The sequence below is a fragment of the Haplochromis burtoni genome, unplaced genomic scaffold (genome assembly GCF_018398535.1).
Source record: "Haplochromis burtoni strain Fernald_Lab_line unplaced genomic scaffold, NCSU_Asbu1 Contig_130, whole genome shotgun sequence".
NCBI classification, from domain to species: Eukaryota; Metazoa; Chordata; class Actinopteri; order Cichliformes; family Cichlidae; genus Haplochromis; species Haplochromis burtoni.
In genome coordinates this window covers 764,087-785,917 of record NW_024582491.1, presented here as the reverse complement: position 1 = coordinate 785,917, position 21,831 = coordinate 764,087, and the positions used below count along the sequence as shown (strand labels likewise).

Genomic DNA, 21,831 nt, shown 5'->3' with positions numbered 1-21,831 from the left:
TATCCTATTTACTACAGTCTACTTACCAATATAAGTAAATGTATTAAACATTAAAACACACACAGAGGGAGAGAGAGAGAGAGAGAGAGAGAGAGAGAGAGAGAGAGAGAGAGAGAGAGAAACATCGAAAATCACTTCTTGGGGACACCACCAAAAAAAGCCCTATTGTCTAGTTGTCCACTAGATGGCGCCAGAGTCAAGTACAAAGTCATTACAATGTAATTTGATTCGCGGTGGCTAAAGCGGAAGAAAAATACAGAGGTCTCACTCCGCTCTTTTTCTTGGTACCGCAAAATTTGCACAGACACGCCTTTCGTGTGTTGCAAAGAAAATATGTTTTGTTTGAACAAAACAAAAAATGATTTATTTAGTTTCTAATGATTACATTCACACTTTAATGCAGGGAAATGCCTCGCAATAGACCATTTGTATAACAGTTTCTCTCTCCTGGGCAGCACATCTTTTCTATGCTATCTTTGCTCTGACTGCGCGCTCGCTGACACTTGTTGGGGGCTACATGTGTTCCTGTGTCTGAGCGGTTTGGGCTCTCAGGTTAGCCGGCAGACGAAGAGGCCAGCCCCGGGTGTACTGTAACATAGTGGTGAGTGACCGCTGTGAAGTTGTTTGTCCCTATTTGATAGCATGTGTAGCTCTTTTGTTTCCTCGCAAATGGCTGTGGTAAATGACTGCCGAGCACAAACATAAAGCGACTCACTCGTGTGGTCTACAGCGGTCTACTTTTTGCTGTTGTGCTGCAGGTTTGCTCAGCACGTACCCGCGTCCTGTATCCGAGCACAGCTGGGTAATATGAGGTTTTAATAGCAGAAACTAACGTAACTCATCTGTTATTACATTTGTCCTTTCTGGCCTGTTAACATTAGTTAGCATACTGTTCCGATTTGCTCGTGTTTACAGGCTGTAGGCGGATTCAAACTCGGACTGTTTGCTTGGAGACAGAAAGCTCAGGAGGATTTAAGCTGAATTGAATTTGTGTTTGTTGGCGATCAGGCTTTGAAAACCTTCACTCAGCATCACAACTCTGTCCTAAAGGAGTCTTGAGCTGTGATTTGAAGGGGGGGGGCAGGCATCGCCTCCTGTTTTACTCGGGCCCATGATCATTTCATTACATATGAACTGAAGTTGAGTGTGGATGTACACGCCCACATTTATCTGCCTTGGAGAGATTTTTCCTGGTGGCTGAGATACAGCCGGCTCCTTATCACACAGGTGAAGAGTAAACAAACCTTAACTCTGTTTAGTCTGTATGCATCACATATCTCTGATGACAGGCACCGCCGATAAATCAGCCGTGCTCATTCAGACATATTATATCAGATCTGAACGCCAGGCTTTAAAAAGCGACCGCAGGAGTGACAGACATAGCAAACTGCCCCTAAGAACAGGAACCATAATCTGAGTTTGACCACCAGAGAGCACTGACAAGCTGGGGTTTTGTGTTAAGAGTGAAAAACGCTTTATTTATTTATTTTTTATTTTATTTTTTCCCCTATCTAGAAACGTAAAGAAGTCTTTCTGATGTATTGGATCATTTTGAATTCCCTTCTGGTGTTGTATGAAAATATGACAGCAGTAAGATAGATACATGTAACAGTCAACAGTCCACAGCCCTGGTAGGTGCAGATCTATCACAAGGACACCATCTGTCTTTAGTTTTTTACATGTGTTGAGAGACATCTGAGTAAGGAGGCGGATCGTTAGACTGTGGGAGAAGTTTTTATGAAGAAAGACGTGCCCTCTGGTCAGGCCTGGAATATTTGAGGATAAATATGAGGATGCTTTAACAGTGTAAGATATTACTCAAGTGTAAGTGATCTTTCTGTTTTTTATATGACAGCATGTGATAAAGCGCATGACTTGCTCAAAGTGAAATATATATACTGGAGATATGGGGCAGTGATGATGCTCATATTAACTATCGACAAGGTTTCAAATAACGAGTCTGTAAGCCTAAAAGTGAGACACTGTGTGTGATGACAGTTGAGAGTGGACCTGTTGATACAGTCCTCTCATGCACACAGCGCAGGCACCCGTTGTTTGAGAGGTGCGGCCAATCACAAGAATGCTGGGTGGCTTTGAAGGGAGAGAAGGTAAAGCTACTTGTTTTAGACAGCGGTGATTTTGATCTGTGAATATTGTAAAGCTGCTCTGGTTGAGTCCAGTAGTACACAAATAGTGTTGAAGATGAGCATAATAGGTCTCCTTTGTATTTTTCTTAGGATTGTGCAGTGTTTAGTCTGCAGCGTCTTCTGTTTTAGTGGGCAACGCACCGCATGGTTCTTTGTAGCATGTGTATGAATGGGTACAGTGTAAAGTTCTCTGGTTCAAAGTGTTACAATGTACAATAGTGAAAATGGCAACTTGCAACTGAGCAGCTTTAATCAAGTGAAGTCTATGACAAGAGTCAGTACAGGCAGCGCTGCAGTCAAACCAGTTCTCACACCTGTGTGGGTCACTGACCCTAAATCATTAACTCACATGCACTCTAACAAACAAAGAATTGTACATTTATGGTTACAGACTTCGTGCTTGCATGTTGAATACGCTACATTCACTTCTGAACTGAACATGATTTATTGTGATAGAAAAATTCATGTATTCTGCGATTAGACTTCGATGACCCATCGTGGCAGCACGAAATCCCAGCAGTGATAGGATTTAGGACAGGACCCACCCCCCCAGAGTCTAGGTGCTGCTGGTGGTGAAGATGAACTGAGGCTTTGATGGAGCTCTGGCTGAGGTGTCGGTGAGGTGGAGATGGAGAGGAGGTGGGTTGCATGCAAAGTGGAGGCTGATTGGCTCAAAGGAGGCCTAACACCCAGGAAAGCAGGCAGATGACTGATTACAGATCTTCCTAATAGAACTCACACATAAGCTTCATATAAACAACTGCTGTTCTACTGGTAGAGTCGTCCTGCTATTAAATTGAAGTTTAAAAATTATATTTTCTGTCTTTCCTCAGGTGCTGGTAACTTTCAGATTAAGTTATCGGTGGATAAGGACTACCAGCATAAATTCATCTACCAGAAGTAGTGACCCAGCTGCGTGGAAAGAAAGCTCACCTTGGTGAGTGGCATTCTTTTCATTACTTACCTGATTTGGGTTCAAAGTGATCGACAGTGTTGTCTCAGAGCTTTGGCTGGAATGAGTTTCCTGCCACAGTCCAAAGAAATGCATACGAGGCTGACTACATATGAATTTCTAGGGAGCACAAGCACATTATAAGCCCAAAAAGAACAAACACTTGATGTTTCATAGGATCCAGCCCCCCCATAAGAAGATCCCCTGCCCCTCTGAATTGGATAAGCGGAAGAAAACGAATGACGTATTTAACCGTCATACCAAAACAAGCAACACGGGGTCTCCACAGCTGGTAGCACCAGTGTGGTAGCTTCATGGTGGACACCATTCCTCCCCTAAGAGGAGGGTAGTGCTGGGATTCGAACTCAAATCGCCCTTTTACTAGAAAACCAACTAAGACTCAATGCCACACTTATCTTACCAAGTTAATGGTTGTAGTGTTGCTTTTATATATGTGTTGTAAAAAAGATTTGCTAGAAACAGTTCAAACAGTCTGCTGCGGCACTGTTCTTCTCACGCTGCTATTTTGATCGTTCATTATTTTTTCACACATGTTTCCCTTTGTGGTGAAGGAGGTGTCTCTTTCCTGTTCTAGACAACTTTTCAGCCAATCGGCGTTTGACCTTCGCACAACATCGTCTACGCTTGGCTGCATATTGTTGGGGTTTTTTGGAGGACTGCATACAAACTCATCTCAGTGGGTTGCATGCCAAAGTCCTTCGCTCTGTGTAGTGAAAGGGACACAAGCACTGTACCACACGCTCTGCTTATAGCTGTGGTATTGCATTTGTTTTTTAAATGGGTAGGTGGGCTTACATTATAAGCATATCAAACACTCACTTCCCTAAATTGGGTTTGTAGAAAGTCATGCCCACACCTCTTGGTTGCCTGGAGTGTCCTTAAAGGCCAATCATCCATGTTTGAGTGATTTACAAATGAAAACATGTCGAAGCAGAAAGTTCACTGGTAAATTTTGAATGGAGCTTCAGTTAGAGATATATTGTTTCATATTATTTTTCAGAACCGCATTAAGTTTGCTGTGCTTGTGTGTAACTGAGCAGTGATTCAGGCAGCTCCTTTTTCCAACAATGTCTTTTTTTAAAGCTGGCAAAACCTCATTATTTATAGTATCAGTTAAAGAGGCTCCAGCTTCATAAGGAGAAAGAATAGTAGACCCTCATCGACAGGCTCCTACCCCAACCAGATGTTCAAGCATTGATAGGATCTGCTTATTGAATAAGATGTGGACAGGCAAAGATCTATATACATCTATATCCTATTGTTTTATTGTACTTTCATATAGTGACAGCTCGCGTCTGTTAGTAGAAAACCGTTGAGCAGCATCGTGGTTGACGGTGTGGTCTCAGAGCATGCAGTGTAACCTATTTCCCATGCTACGTTTACTGGGTGTTGGTATGAATTTCTGTTAAGTGTTTGCACTCTAACAGAAAGTTCATGAGACGAAAGCACCCTGTAAACTCAAAGGCTGTTAAAAGATGATGAATATCAAAACAAAAGGCAATGGAGCCCTAGACTAACTTTTCCACCAGCAATGGTCTTAACAGCGCTTTTAGTTGGTTGTAGCAGCTCATGGTTGGGCCACAGACACTTTTTTGTACAATATTAATTCATGACCCAACATGCTGGTGCCTTGTAATAACTTTAGTGCAACTTACAGTGTATAGGCAACATTGTCTGTACACGCAGCAACTTAGCATTCCCATTGTGCCAATTCGGTTGCATGTACAGCACTTCATTGTTAGCTGCCTAGTCACTCCCTGCTTGCACTTTCATTATCAGTGTTGTCTGAGTTGGAACCTCTCGTTAGCTGTTCCTCCCCCCTCTTACTTGTCATTTTTATTTTTAAGATACAGTAAAAAATATATGTGATGTATTTTTTGTATTTGGCAGTTGATCATACACAAATTAAAATCATATACACATTACTAGAAATTAAAAAAAATATGTATGTAGCATGCAGGATGAGAAGAGTAGACATGCTCTCTGTGATGGGCAACTGACATGTAGAAATCCAGCCAGCTATGACAGCATGGTAACACTTGTGAGCTGGTCGTTTGATTTTCTTTGGCTCGTTTTCTCTAACATGATGAGCACAGTGTGGGAAACAATGTCTGCGCTTGTCCTTCGGTTTTCCCAGGAGGGATAGCTAGGATTGTTGGCATTCCTCATTTAAACCAAGGATGCAGCTACACTGCAGCTCACTGAGCTCAATACTGCTGTCAGGATGTAAACAGGTCAAATTACAGGCGGGAAGCTCATTTATAAATATTGAGATCACAAGGGCTGGAACACTTTTGAGTGCAGTATTATGCAATTCGCTGATTTACAACCCAGATCACTGCAGTCACATGCCAAGCTAAAGACTGAAGCTAAAACAGTGTATCCACGATGTCCCGTGAAGAAGAAATGTCAAGACACATGCTTCATCAAATATGCTTGAAGCAGCACAGCACCTGCACACAATATCCCAGCATCCAAGTTCACCCCTCTTCACACAGAGCTCTGCAGTTGTTCTCCTGTGGCTGCGCTCTGCTCCACATGAGTGCGGCTGAGATCAAACTTGATCATTCCGACTCTGCTTTATGGTTCGCACAGACGCGGTGGTGACAAGTGAGAACATGATGTGCCGTCCGCTGGTGTCAGGTGAAGCTCTGCGCCCAGCACCCTACCCATGCGTTCACAGGTGGAGTCTAGTGTTTGTTTAATACTTTAAAAAAAACTCTGTTGTTCCTGTTCTTCGTATTTAGGATGTCACATTTAGATTTCTAGCTGCAGTAACTCACAGAGATGGCAGTGTGATGCAAACCGAAACCTAATTTTACAAGAACCCTCTGAGAGATCTTTGACTGATGTTACTGCCTCAACATGCAAGCCAGACTTTTTTTATTACAGCCCCTGTGTCATCACAGGCTGAATGGATCTGCTTCCGTTTTTCACTGTGGCATGAAGATTGTTGTAACAGTAAAAACAATAATAAATCCATCTTTATCTTTGCCATTCCCTGCAAATAAAGATGTGCATGAGGCAGATGAATTAAATCTGTTAACAGCTGAAATGAAGCACAGAAAACAGCTCGGTGATTTATTATAATTATTTAATACCACGCAGTCTTATGCTTTGCATACATAGCACAACATGGAAACTAGGTGTTGCTCACAGTGAACCGAGTGCTGATGTTTGTGAATGAATACCAAAACGTACCCATGTATGGTAACACTGTGACATTCATGTAGAAGTACACCAATATAGAAACAGGAACTGGATGACAAACGTAATGAAATGAGTTTCATTAAAGGATCCTGGAGTCCTTCATCCACTGAGGTCTTGATTTGTGTCAGATAATCAAACCACCACTCTAATGGACACAATTAAGCGTTTGGGTATAGGAGTTCACATCATCTTAAGATTTTGACGTGAAAACGCATCTGTTGCCATGTTACAGAAAGCAGTTAAAGCAGCCTTTTATGTTTCGAGAGGTTACGAGAATGAAAGGCGCCCGACGTCTCTCTCTCGTGCGTGTCACAGAGTAATTTTGTGTGTCAGAGATGACAGCGCTGACACCTGGCCTCCCAATTGGTTCGATGCGGATCTCTGACCTGTGAGTCATCGCGGCGCTGCGCTGAGTGCCTGTCTGTTGTGTTAGATCATAAGCACTGTTGGCATTAAACGTAATAATAGATTTTAGTGAAATTGAGAGTGTGAAATGGTTTACTATAATAGAGCTGCAGTCTCTCAAACATACTTACTGTAAGTGTATATGCTGATTTCAGACTGTTGTATTAAAGCGGGGCAGAGGGAGATTGTTTGCCTTTACGACATGACATAGCACTTTACAGCTTAATCCTCTTGGCAGACACAAATAACTGTTAATTTAATTGTTTGGCGAGTGGAGGTATGAGGATATGCACGGTGTCCTTCAGAAAGCTACATCCCTCTGTGTCTCGCGTTGAAATGTCAGCTGTACACACCAGCTGTCTGTTATATTTAACCTCTCTGCTCTGTGTATGTGTTTCTCTGTATATCTGTCAGTCTGCCATAACTTTTCTCTCTGTTAGCTAGAGATGACCAATTGCCAGCGTCTTAGCAGTGTTGTGATGGGCTTCACAAGATCCTACATAAAAACATTTTCATGTCAAAATGACAAAAAAAGAGGATTTCATTTGTCCCTTTATAGCTCATGTAAAGCAGCTTTTTGTTTTAAATATTGGTAGTCATGATCTTTACAGTATTGTGTGCAAAAGTCTATAAAAGTCTACATTTTGCTTCCAAGAAGCCAGACTTTTGCCAGTTTTTTGAAGTGGCTTTCTTTTTTTCTTTTTTTTTTGCCTGTCCCGTTTGGCTCTTTTATAATAATAATAATAATGGATTGGATTTATATAGCGCTTTTCAAGGCACCCAAAGCGCTTTACATACCATATTCATTACTTAATTCATGCCTAGTGGCACTGGCTCTTTTGCCATCAGAATTGTTGTCTAAAGGCAAAGAAAGATGCCCAACGGATTTACTTTACCAAACTGACCATCCCAGCCTTGCCAGTAATGGTCCATTTGATTCACCTTTTATTGTTTATTTTATTTTCACTTACTGAATACGGGACAGACTTGACTGGAGGGAAAGAAGGGGAGAAAGAAAGAGGGAAAGAGAAACAGCTGAGAAGAGGGACGGGGGAGAAGGGCAAAAAACAACAGCATGGGCAGGAAAAAAAGAAAAAAATGCATCTATTGATCACCTGGATCACCTGTTGAGAAAGAAAAAAGAAAACAAGCAGAAGAGAACAAGAGTAATAGAATAAACAACATCACAATCTTCTTCTTCCTCCTAGCGTTTTTCCCGCTCGGTTGCAGGGTCCGCTTTTCTGCAAAGTCGTCTCCACTTGGGTCGGTCAAGGGCGTCGGTCAGATCGGCTTCGATCTTCTTCACGTCGTCCTTGATTCGGTCCATCCATCTCCGCTTTGGTCTGCCTCTAGGTCGACGTCCTTGGGGGCTGAGCCGCAGTGCTGTATTCTCAAATGATATATGGGAATATGACAGTAAATACTAAATATTAAACATTATTGTGCAGCACATAAGATCAACAGAACACAGTGTGCTTTGAGGTAGGAGCCAAAAAGGGTGTAGTTTGTGGGTGTGATCACCCGTGTGTACACCTGTGAGCATGGACGCGCTTGTTTTTTAAAAGGTTCCTTCATGTAATGATCTGCTAGAGGGTGTGGGGGGGCCACAGCCCCGTCCTCCAGGGCATGAAGCAGGTATGGAGGAGATCAAAACTCCAGACATCCAGAGGCCCCCAGAACACAAGAGACCAAGGAAGACCAACAGAGGGGCAGCCGCGCCACTGTCCCAGAAAGAGCTGAGGAGAGTCCCAGATGAGGGCTCACTCAGCAGCCGCGGAGCAGAAGCCAGGGGGAGTTGCAGTGACGCGCCCGTGAGCTCCGCCGGCAGCCAGCTGTGCCTGAGTGACCGAGCCCCAGGCCGAGAGGCCGGGGGCACCCCACCTCCGAAGTGGCCCGAGCGAGCCCCAGGCTCCAGGCCCCGATAAGCGGCCGCCAAGGAGTGAGCCGGTGTGTACCTGGACGCCCACCCCGGACACAAAGAACCACCAACGCACCGACACGTCTGAGGGAGTCCGCCACTGGCAGGGGAAGTGGTGGTGGGGAGATAGGCCTCCAAACCTTGGAGGGCCTGAGATGTCCCCAGAGAGGTGGCGTCTGATACCCAACCTGACATATAGACACAGAATACAGGCACACACAGACACAAACATCCATTCCCACCCTCATGCTCTCATATGCACTTACTCCACACTCAACCAACGTGGAGACAGACATAAAGAGACGCTGTACACACGATCACACTCCCCAAGCGTACTCTACAAACCGGGTCTAGGTACCCTTGCCCCTGGAGGGGGGAACTGCACCCAGACCCAGGTGGTGTTTACCCTTTTCCCTGCGGTGGGGAGAGGCAGACCGCCCCGACTCCGCAGCAGCAGGGAGGCCCCACACTCCAGACCGCAGTCGGACGGCCAACTCCTCCTCCTAGCCCCCCCGCTCCAGCAGGCCGCAGAGAACGGGGGTGAGAGAAGACTCCAAACCTCCCTCCACCCGCTCATTGTAGTGTTGATGCATGTGTGTTCTAAGGTGCATTTAAAACCCAGGAGGGCATGGAGCTACCTGCCAGAGAGCAGCAGGTAAGCGCATGGTCCCTCCTGCTAGCCCTCAATGTCTACGTGTATTTCAGCTTGAGAGGTGGGCAACGACGCCAGGGGTGAGGTGTACACCCTGATGGTCTTTTGGAAGTGTCTTTCAACAATTGTTCCCCGGGCTTTGTGAAGTTTTCTTTGGACATCAGCTGCTTTTTCACTCATTTTCAGCCTTTATTGGGGAGCTTTTTGTCAAAAACATTCCTTACTGTTAAAGTCAAAACAATTACTTCCAAATTGTTGGTGTTAAAAGTGGTTCTAGATACTGTTAAATCACAGGGTGCACTTATTTTTTGCATACTAGGTCTGCGTCTTAGCTAGGGATGGGTATTGATAAGATTTTCACGATTCCGATTCCATTTTCGATTCTGTTTAACGATTCGATTCTTTATCGATTCTCTTATCGATTCTTTTTAAAAAAGGAGAACACTAAGGTTGATTAGCTTAGAACTTTGTTTTATATATTCTCTTTGAACGAGATATAAATTTAGGAGTAACATAACCTTACAAACCCAACAGTGAGATCTTAAGAGATCCAGCCTACGGCTCTTCAATGGGGTGTCACAAGAATATTCAGTAATGTCCCTGCCTACAATTAAACACATTCACTTACCATCTGCTGTGGCAAATGGGTTCAAGCCTTTTACCACAAACTTAGTCACTGCGCGGTGACATTCGTCTATCCTGGCCTGAAAGGAGACGCTACCGGTAGACTGCAGTGAGAACTGCCAGCGAGCGCCAACCAGACTCTGTCTGTCTCTCTCATCATGGTCACCTAAACGCACAGTAATGGCAGGTTTTGTAATAAGGCAGATTGCGCAAACATAATATGCACTGTTAGTTGATTATTTACCTGCCGCATTAACGGGAGAGGACGTGCAAACGTTACCGCTGCTGCTGGGTTGAGATTCACGAGTCCGGAGCGGAATTAAAAACGCGTGTCATCGCGTGTTTTGTGAGCAAATGCTTTTGCATATTCGTAGTGTTTCCTCCCTTAAATGAAATATCTACTTTGCAAGTATTGCAAGTTGCCCTGTTGTCATCCGTTCTCGTAAAGTATAACCAAACTTTTGAGCGTTTGAGCCGCCATGTTTCCTGCCAGGTAAATGACGCTCCGCAACGTGGTGACGTCATTCGGGGCGACTGGAATCGATAAGGGAATCGTTTGCAAAAATGGCAAACAATTCCAAGGAATTGAAACAGTGGGAACCGGTTCTCAACAAGAACCGGTTTTCGATACCCATCCCTAGTCTTAGCTTTGTTTTCTTATTTCCTAATATGTAGCACCTTTGAACTGCAAAAGGGTGTCCCATATGGAAAGGAAATAGTAAAAACATATATGATTTACTCATGAAAGTGGCCACTTTCTCATTACTTTCATATATTTTTTTAGTAAGTATACAAAACATACAAGTTTCATTATATAATTTTTCAAGGGATCTTATATGTGTTTTCACTCTTGTATGCTTTTCATACAAGTTTCATACAAGACAGATACAAACTTTATAAGATTTATATATATCTTTTCCATATGGGGTACTTTGTTTTTCACAACTCTACGTCTATGACCTGCCTAAGTAAGGTGTATGTAGGAAGCACTGAATATTACATAGGTGAAACTACACAAAGCTAAATCAAAACCATTGACAGGCATCCACACTGGTGATGCTAAAAAGCAAGATAAGAGTCAGGCAGTTACTGACAGCTGAACTGCTAAAAACTGTACGTGCTACTGTAACACTTTAGCAGCCACAAAGTTACACCGCAGTGCTGAGGCCAGGCAGATTGTCAGAAGTGATGGCATCACTGAGAGGACTTGCTAAGCCTCACTGACAGGCTTTAGCTTCACACTCTGACTGGCCAGGAGTCAATGGGCATGCCCTGAATTAGTGCAGGGCTTTCCCACCATCGAGAGTGCTGTGGTGGCTGGAAGGCCTGTCACTGGCAGACAAGTGTGAAGATCAGGGTATGTGCCTTATAGTTAGAGGGATTTGTAGCGACTATAGTGGACTATAGAGAATGAGATTATGCTCCATTTTCTAATGCACACATGTGCTACAATCAAAAACTGTCTTCTGAAATAAAGGCATTTAAAGGGAACTGGTGTGTCATTGTCCTGGCTTCCTCCTCTCAGCTGGTCACAGCTGATGGCTATGCCGCCCTGAGCCTGGTTCTGCTGGAGGTTTCTTCCTGTTAAAAGGGAGTTTTTCCTTTCTACTGTCACCAAGTGCTTGTTCGTGTGCAGTTGTGTCATTATTGAGGCTTTCTCTGTATTATTGTAGGGTCTGTAAATTACAATATAAAGCACCTTGCGGTGACTGTTGTGATTTGGCGGTGTATGAACAAAATAAAATAGCACTGAATTGAGTGAAATATTTTTTTCATTTTGCTTAGTTTGCCTGTGTTTGTGAGGTTGTCTAATGGTTGAATGATGCTTAAGGAGGCATAGTAACACTTAAGGAAATCTTGTGAAAAACTACTGGAGGAAAACTGAACCACACAAAAAACAAAAGGTCAGAACTCAGCAGTATTATTTTTATTATTTCTAATTACCCTAAAATGAATTTTAGAAAGTTTTGTAACTAGTACAGGTGAATAAACCACACATCCACACACATGTGTAGCCCACATTCTCTTTATATAATGCTCCAGTTTGCCACCCAGTATGCAGCAGAGGAGAAGTAGGATGAAAGATTGCCGGAGCGACAGTTATATGAGGTAAACGTTCACGAGTGGGTTGCAAATCATGACAGCCGGTCTGCTGCGAGTATGGGAGGGTGAGAGGAAGAGTGAATAAGAGGAGGGGGTTACATGTGGGAGTGTACCACATCAAATATGGTAGGGAGACAACACGTTGCAGCCGCAGCCCAGTTTTATTGAGCAGATGAGCGAATGAGCAAGCAAGCGTGTCTCGTCCAGACACCCACACTGCCCGGGCTGGTGTCCTAGGAGATTAGCAATACATTGTTACGTCTTTCTCTGCATTATGTAGTTTTAAATGCCATTTTATTTTTTATTTTACATTCAGTCCTTAAAATCTTGTTTGCTACGCAGGGTTATTCCTGTTTAGCACACTTGCATCATGTTGTGTACCCACCACTGTTGGGGTGCAGGGCCAGCCTGTGCATGACGCCTGCTTGTGTAGGTAGGATAATTTAAAGATTTGAAGACAAAGCACAAAAGGTAAACGTTTAATTTGAACTTTGTCATTCAGAATGAGTACAACGGATCATTACAGAAGGTTTTAGAGACAGAAAATGCAAGTCATGTCCCTTAATACAACACTATGAGAAATCTATCCAGAACAGTGTCCCATATGCCATCTTATCTGCACTATGGATTTGCTTTGGGGCCAGCAATTTGTAATTGATTTTCATAAAGTGCACCACTCACTGCCTGATTTCAATATGGCTGGGATCCCTGTGCCCATCAAACCACAACCACAGCCTGCCTCAGCGCAAAAGCACAAACAGCATGAGCTCAGCTTCACCACATTAAAATGAAGCAAAGCAGGTCAGATAAACATGCATAAGTTCAATTACATGCTTTTCTTGTTCAGCTGTCAGTGATGTTTGGTCATTTATAAGAATGCTTTATCCTCACAGATATATTAGAAAAATAGAGCTCGGGAGGATGCTTGCTGCTAATAAAATGTAAATCTCTTGCAACGTAGTCTTTCTGTTCATTAAACACAATTGCTCGAATTTGATTTGAATACACACACAGAGGAGATTTCAGTGGCTGATCCCTATGACTGTTGTACTGATTACACCTGAATCTGCTCCTTTCCCTCACCTACCAAATGCATAGAACATGTTGCCATGGTACCAGAGAAAGGCTGAGGTCTTGCGGTTGTCACATTTTGTTCAAAGACAACCTTAGCGCCCCACACTTATGTGTGTGTGTGTGTCTGTATCTAAATTATTTTACTTCCTTTGTGCCTCCTTTCCATGACTTTCCAGATGGAAAGCATGCACCTGCAGGTGTGTGTGTGTGTGTTCGTGTTTACATATCTTTGTGGGGACCAAAAATTGGACGTTTATTGTATTTGTGGGGACCAACAGACCTTATGGGGACAAATCCCAGTCCCCACGAGTTTGAAAGCATTTTTCAAACTCAAAATGTGATTTTAGTGTCAGGGTTATGGTTAGGTTCAGGCTAAGGGTTAGGATTATTCATTCATTTTTCATAGGGTAAGCGACTAGTTAAAGCATTATGTCAATTAGATGTCCCCACAAAGATATGAAAACACAGTGTGTGTGTGTGTGTGTGTTGGGTGGGGGGTTCTAAAAGCCACTCCATCACAGGCTTTTAGAAACTGGAAAAAAGAAAAAACAACTTCACAAAACCCAAAATGGATGAAATTAGAAGGCCACACTGCTATCCATAACGGTTAATGGCCCATTACGGTGAGCTCGTATTAGCCTGCTTAAATGGCTGCGTGATGATGTAATGACATTGGATACCATCTCCTGAAAACCAAAACTGGCCTTCGTCATGGATTTTTCATGCTATTATTAGTTTTGTTTCAGCGCTTTCCTCTTTTTCCCTGACTAACTTTGTTATTGAGCCAGAAGTTACATTCCATATACGGACATCAGACAGGCCAACTACCAGGTCATTAATGTTTGTTTTAGTCACAAATGGTGTGTGAAATATGCTCAAGCCCTGGACAGCTACGTGCTACATATGTTTGTGTGTGCAAGAGAGCGGTCAAGCAAGAGTGAGAACGTGAGTGTGCGTAAACACTGGTGGTTCTGCTTTCACTCATAGGCCTATTAACATTGCTCTGAGCCAAACCAGAGCTCACAAAGCCAGGGCAAATAATGCCACATGATTCAAAGACGTCGGTGTATTGAAGGAATTGTTATGGGAATGTGTTTTGATGGATTGACTGTTATCTGTATACAAATGTGTTCTCAGATCTTTATTTCTCTTTTCTCTCCCTGCTTACTGTTTGGTTGGAAGGTGATGTGATAAAGTTATATTATTACATTATGCGTCTCTTTTTTCACAGAAAAGATCAGAGAAATGTTTTCTCTGACATCAGCAAGTCTATTTTGAGATGTTTATCGAGAAGCTCCCTAATATTATTACCCAACACTAAAAAGTGTTATCACATGATGTGCTATGTCTTTATTTGTCTTCCAAACTGCAAATCCTTCCCACTGAATAACTATTCTGGGAAAGCCACTGCAGCAACACTTCATGTTTGGAGTTACAGTTGGAGCTGTTACGGAGGCCCTTTCACTCGACTCTTCCCACAGCGTAGAGCAATGATACTGCGCCATCATCATCACTGAACGATAATTATTATTTTATTTTCTCATTAATCTCACTTTTATTTCCTGTCACAATCCCTATTATTGCCAAGTGAGGGATCAGATTTATCTTAATTCGGTGCAGATATTCCCCCCATTATAATTTGGATAAAGTATTAATATTGCAGTATATTGTGTTGGCTGCTTCTTACTCATATATACTGGTGGCAACGTGTTTTGTTTTGGTCCCTATGCATTAGGAACACGTTAATAGAAGTTAAGTAAGTTGTTTGCAGGGACAGCAGGGGAAAATAATTTACATTTAATGAAAGCATTTCTACAATAGATAACGGTACACACAACCCAATTCCAAAAAATGTTTAAACATGTAAAAACACCATGTAAGGATTTGCAAAAACAAATTCTCAGTTTTATATAATGTGATAACTTTTTTAGAATTAGGTTTACAATCTTTTATATTACCATTATGAGCCAGAATCTGCAAACTTCAAGTATTATCAGCTATATCCAATTATGACCAACAGGTCAGCCTCCAATATGTTATGATGCCGTACGTTTCATGCATACACAACATAAACACAGTGGTGCAGGCACATAGTTCCGCTCACACTGATAGCAACAGGCGAAGACATTAATAACAACAAACCGAATCAGACACTTAAATCACTTTTACTTAGCTGAACACAGACATGTTTACAAAGCTAAATAAGACAAATCAGCTAAAGCTATCCAACACTCTCAAATGAACACAAGCCAACAGCGGGCCTCATTTCAGTTGTTTAAGTGAGAAGATGATGTAACTTCATGTAGTTTTGGGGGAAATTATAAAATGTAACAAAAATTTTGCATTGAATAAAGATTCATTTTTTTGAATATGATGTCAGTTTTAGGTCTTACAAAGAAAATTTGAATTGAAAAAATCAGCATTAGTATGTCACACTTAAAGCTAAAAAACATTCAGACCTCTTCTCCTAAACCAAGGTCAAGGCTCTAAAGCACAAAAACCTGCATTAACAGGCTCATTACTTATTCTCAGCAGATTAGACATGAAACTCTATCATCTCCAGACAACTGACAACGAGCCAACAATAGCAGCTAGTTGGCAGCTACAACAGCTAATTAGCTAACGTTACACCAGCTAATGTTAGGTTTGAGTATCCTAAAAATAACTTTTCCTTTGATAAATAGTTTGTTTATATTTTCACATCGTATCAGAGTTTATTTGTTAAGTGTCAGATTCCAACAACGTTAGATCCCCTTCAAAGAAAGCTTCACTAACTCCGGCTAACAGCAGCTAACTCTGGCTAACAGCAGCTAACAGTGGTACAAACAGTAGCGCGTGGCAACAGAAATATTCAGGATATGCTCAACAACTCACTCATATTACTGTCATCAGACGGAAGTGATATTCACTGAATCATCAACTTGTATCAGTAATAATTCAGTTGAGTGCAATCTGCAGTTTACTGGCGTTAAGCAGTGAGACTTTACACACTGATAGATTAGGTTTTAAAACATTTATTTTCGAGAAAGATTTATTCTAGATTTATAGAACACACACACTCACCATCACCACCGCCAATAATGCACTGTATCAGGTATCACAGAATAGATGTTTTGCAGTACTGTTGTCATTATGAGCACCTTATCATCATAGTTTCATATTGTGAGATTTTACTTCTCATTATTTTGTAAAATAAAGCCTCAAAAGCAGCCGATATAGCTTTATATTTTATACATGTCATTTGGTGAACCAGACTTTCTGCTATTCGGTTGCCATGTAGCTACAGTGACTGTGTACTGGGCTCTGAGCTCTGCCAAAACACAGGTGACCTGCAGCTCAATAATGTTTCCTGTGTAGATACAGATAGTTGGCTCATGCTGCTGCTGCTCTGCAAACACACAGCTAATGCTCAGCAAGTCATGGAGATTCAGTTATACTGTTTCAACATTTCTACATGACTGACAATAAAAACAATTTATTTTTCCATAATTCATAAGGTAATGCAAAGCGCTAGTGTTCTGGCTATATGTGAGAAAAGAAAGGGAGCGAATCTGTGCGTCTGCGTAAAAAAAAGAAAAAAGAAAAATTCTTCCTTTGTTGTGTAATGATGAATATGCTCTTTTGCTTCCACTGACACACAAACACCCTCTCACACACATGCAGAGTTGTCAGTTTGCCTGCAGAGTTTGTGGCTACCACACTGTGCTGTGCCAAAATTGTGTTGTTTGAGAAAGCCTGGGGAGAGAGGACAGGAACCTCAGGAGCTGTTCTGTTCCCTCAGCCGCTGCAACACGGAAGGTAGCTTTCCTCACACTTTCCCCTGCAGCCGCCCAACAGGAAAAAGCTTTAATGGCATCAGCTCTCATTGTTGAAGCTGAGACAAACACTTTGCGGTTGCAAAGAGAAGGTCATGCAGCTCGGTGTCCAAAAACGATGCCTGGAATTGAAGGGTAGTTATTATAAGATGGCTCATCTCTGTGGTAAAAAGGATAATAATGAACCGAAGTCCTGCATTGTCATTTTTTTCAGTCTCCATTCACTCCTCATTGCACGTTGTACTCAGACAGTCTTTGACGTCTTAAAAAAAGGATAATTTCTATTCTTTTCTCATTTTTCTTTTAATAATCTGGAGGCTTAATGACAGTTTAGACAGATAGATTGTTGATCAGCTTTCAAGTAATCAGCACACAGCTGGGCCTGTCCTTACTTTTAGATTTAGAAGGATTTGCTGTTCAAAAATAAGATTTCAGCTTTGGTATTTTTCCAGTTTTTTTCTCCTGCTCTGTTCTAAATATATCAGACCTAGTGACCAAGCTTAATTCCAATAATTCCAAGTTAATTTGACTATTTCCTTCTGAAATGTACAGTAGTTATATTAGATTTCCCCCCCAGAAAACGGGAGCTCTGCATAAACGAGCGCCTGCAAACCTCAACTAAAGCAAGAAAAGTGGGCCTGAATTTCTTCACAACAGTGAGAGACTGACAGAGTCCTACTAAAGATTACTTTGAGTTATTGAAGCTACAAGCTGCTGAATCATGGGATGCACTTGGTTTTCACCTAGCTATGTGCACTCACATGAAAACCTTATTTTCACAAGAATATTGTACGATAGTGTTGGTGTACAGATAATAAATCATATTAATGAATGGGTGTCGTGGTGGGCTAATAGGCTTCTGATGACTCTTAGTTTTGTTTAACCATTTTCCCTGTTTTTTTGCAGATCTGACCAAGCCTGTGCTCTAAAATCAAGACGTTACCCTGTACGCTCAGAAGACTACACTAAAGGTTAGCACAAAAAAACAAAACAGTAGCCACTGGTTTCTTTCCACATTAATATTATCACACCTCCAACATGAAAGAGTGATAAAGCAAACCAGGGTACACTGTGAACCTGTGGGGTAATCAGGAGGAACACATTGCTCACTCGTGTTTGTACCAACCTTTTCTCTGCATTTCAACCCTACAAATATAGATTTTTATAACAGGCAAAGAACACCGTGGCACACTAAGCCGATTAAGCTTTATTAAACTAAATGCTTCAGTGAGGTTTCTGTTTTTAAAAAAAACAAAATTTTTCATAATTACTGAGCAATCTATTGTTCAGTTTTCAAAGTAGTGCTGATAGTAGTGGCAGTTTGCGGCGCTTTCAGTCTTTTAAAATAAGATCTGATCGTTTTGATTCTACGGGTCACAGGCCAGGAACATAATTCTAGGTGTAACCCTGATCATTTTTTATCAAGCCCTGTTGACTTGGGTCAAAAGGCCATAGTGAAAGCAGTGTAACTGAAAAAGCTAAGTGAAAATACCATAGACTGTACATAATTTAGAGACATAGCCACCGGCATTTTCATCATCACGATTTAGGTGTTTTTAAACCTGTTGTGACAAGCGAGGGGTGGATCTGATTGTGAAAATGAGGAATACAGCAAGTTTTTCTACATTCAAGGGAGTCGCCCATCTGCTAACCACTTCAAAGACTTCAGGTTTAAGACATGTCTGTCTTTTATACAGGCTATGATTACCACATAGTATTTTCTGTGAGTACTTTGGTACACAAGTCATCTTGTGTTTGACCATATTGAAAGCTTTTAATGTGAAACTGCAGCAGGTATTCTCAGTTGGGAGTAGAAGTAACCTAATGTGTGTGTTTTTTTTTTCTTTCTGGGAACATTGACACAGATACCCACAAAATATATAAATGTTCCAGTACTAACACTTGTTGAAATGAGCTACATCATTATAAAGAAGAGATTTCTCTTTCCGTTTCCTTGTGAAGATGGTTTGCTGTGTCCAGTCTGAATTGGTGAAATGTGGAGTTGTCACTCTGCGGCATGCATGAGCCCTGTTGTTTTTAGTCAGTGTTGATTCCCATGACTCCAAGATGAGCCAGAGGAAGCCCAGTGTGATTTTGACACAGTTCCCAGGCCCCCAGATCTCCCTCTGAACAAGGGCCGTTACAGTGTGTATGTGTGACTACACATACACACTGTTACTCATAAGACACGGACAAATATGTGCATGTGTGTGTGTTTTATGTTACTAACATTAAAAGAGATAAATGGACCGAGCATCCCTTGGTCTTTGATCCACACATGTTCAGTCTTAGTTGTTAGCCACACACCCACACACACACACACACACACACACACACACACACACACACACACACACACACACACACACACACACACACACACAGAGAGAGACATGTATCTCACAGTTACAGACAGCTGCAGCTTGTCCATATAAGAGGTCTACTGCAAAGTCAAGGACAGCCAGCAACTGCGCCTCTCCCACTCATGCTTGAGGTCACTTGGAGTCAGTGGAACCTCTTCCGCTTCCGCTAATCTAAAATCTAAAAGGGGAGGTGGGGTGTCACTGAATTTTGATTTCAGTTTACAGATAATATTTTATCAATGGAAGCAATCACAGTTAGCTGTTTTGGGCAGGAACTCTTTTTGTGTATCTAAATTGAAAGTTTAGATACGCACATGTGAGAATTAAATGGGAAAGTAGATAACACTCTGTGCACGCTGCAGTGCAATCAGTCTGTTTACAGTGTTAGCTATTTTTCATCAACCTTTTTGTGTTTGTCCAAAGTTGGGGGAAAAATTCTGTGTGACTCACTGGAAGTTCTGGGTGAATAGAAATCAAAATGCCAAAATATCTTCTGCTGCTTTGAGCTTCCTTCTTGAATTTGATCAAGTCTGACATTTGATTGGAGAGCTGCATCTATCTGTTCCCTTCTCCCCAGCAGGCAGTCATCAGTATGTGAACCCAGCGGCTCTATTTCTGTAAGACTGTTGCAGTTGTGGGAGTGTTTGTATGCTGGGTCTTTACATATGTATTCATTGTGTTCGTGCTGGCTCTAAGTAATAGTGAGCAGGGGACCAGTGAGTGACTCATAGGGGAGGTGGTGATGTTGCTTTTTCTTGCTTCTGGCTCCCAACCTGCTGTGTTCTGATAAGAGAGAGACTGAGACAGTGGGCTCTGCTTAATCCTTTCTCTGCATCCAGCCTGCCATCTGCCATAAAAAACAATGGGATGGGACAGACTGGTCATCAGTCTTGTCTTCAGCCTTCTGAATCATTTAGGAAAGAGTGGGTTGTAATGCTATTGAGTAACTCTTGAGACACTTTGCCGATTGTATAACAAACCTTTCTTTCACTGAAAATTTCCCATTTCTTCACAGCCCACCTCTTTAGCTATAAATAGAATTAAATAAATCCATTCTGTAAGTAACAATCTTCTCATCTCTCTGGACTGTGAGGAAATATAGACACATTTGACTCATACACAATTAATATGATTAATGAATATGAGGAGAGAAGTACAGTCATTTTTCTGCTTCAGCTCAAATTAGAGTCTGTCGTGTGAACACAAGAGCTAGTTCCACTGCAGGGGAGCCCCATAGCTGAAGGGTCTGCCTCCCATTCAACTTCTGGAAACTCTAGGAGCCACAAGTGCTCTAGTTAGGCTTTAGTCACTTGGGGCAGGAAGCTGATTGGCAACCTCCAGTCACTAGGGAAAGATACTGTGGCGGGGCATGACTTCCTGCACGGCATCCACAATCATGCCCTGCTGATTTAAATATTGTACTGGGTCCTGTGTTTGTTGTTATTGGTTGTTTGTTATGTTGAGCTGGCAGCGGCAGAGCTGCAGCTCTATGTGTGTCGTGAACGGCAACCTTGAGTTGTAATAAAGAGATGCTTGAAAGCATGAACGTGCAACTGGGCCAGCCGGGAAAGGAGCTGACCCAAATGGTGGCCGAGATGGTGGCCACACAGCAGAAGCAGGTGGTGGCGTTGCGGTGCCAGCAGGAAGAACTGGAGGACCTGGTTAGCGCGAGTCTGGCGGCTCAGATCCAGTACTGGCCGACATCGCCGCCACCCCCACCGGCATCCCTCGAATGCATGGGAGTGGCCGACGTCCGAAACGTTCCGGCGCCCGTGCCGGCCACCAGGTTGCGACCAGCCAGGACACAGCCTGCCACCGCACCCATCCCCACTCCTCGGGTGGGAGCGGCTTGTACCCGGCCGGGGCCTGCGCCTGTTCCTGCTACCCGTAGGAGGGCCACGGAGCAACCACTGGGTTCACCAACAGCTCACCCACCTGCTCAGCCAGAGCCGGAGGTCAGCTCACAGAGAGCATGGTGGGAACCTGCCAAGCCGTCGCTGGAGGAGGAGGCGGAGCGTGAGGGTCCGTGCCTGCCGGGTGAAGAGGAGGAGAAAGAGGAGGAGCTGCGCGGGGGTTCATGTCTCCTTGTGAAGGAGATGCGCGAGGATCCGCACCTGCCGGTGGTCGGGGAGGCACGTGAGGGTCCACGCCTGACGGGGCTCAGGTACCGGGTGAGGGGTTGCTCCAGCCAGGAGCGGTAGAGGAGGGTAAGCCCGAGGTCCCCGTGCCAGGGGAGCCCGCTCGGCCGGAGGGCGAGGCTTGCGACAGCCGGCTGAGTCTGAGGGCGGCATGCTGGCGGGGGGTTCGTGCCTCCTTGTGGATCCGCCTGAAGGCGGACGCACCTGCACGGCATCCACAATGATGCCACGCCAACTTAAATATTGTACTGGGTCCTGTGTTTGTTGTTGTTGGTTGTGTGTTATGTTGAGCTGGCAGCGGCAGAGCTGCAGCTCTATGTGTGTTGTGAATGGCAACCTTGAGTTCTAATAAAGAGATGCTTGAAAGCATGAACATGCACCCGGGTCTGCTGTGGGTTTGTTACAGATA

The 21,831-nt window shown here is 43.1% G+C and overlaps 1 protein-coding gene across 2 annotated transcripts in view; it reads left to right on the top strand.

The window, feature by feature from the left end:
- The first annotated feature begins 472 nt into the window (after positions 1 to 472).
- Positions 473 to 21,831, top strand: part of ncalda (neurocalcin delta a) — a 62,619-nt gene continuing 41,260 nt past the window's right edge. The window contains exons 1-3 of one of the 2 annotated variants that reach the window (XM_005930179.3): positions 473 to 601; positions 2,981 to 3,084; positions 17,828 to 17,892. The gene's annotated coding sequence lies outside the window, so the exon portion shown is untranslated. The remainder of the gene's footprint in view (positions 602 to 2,980; positions 3,085 to 17,827; positions 17,893 to 21,831) is intronic. The other variant, XM_005930180.3, reaches the window with a different exon arrangement.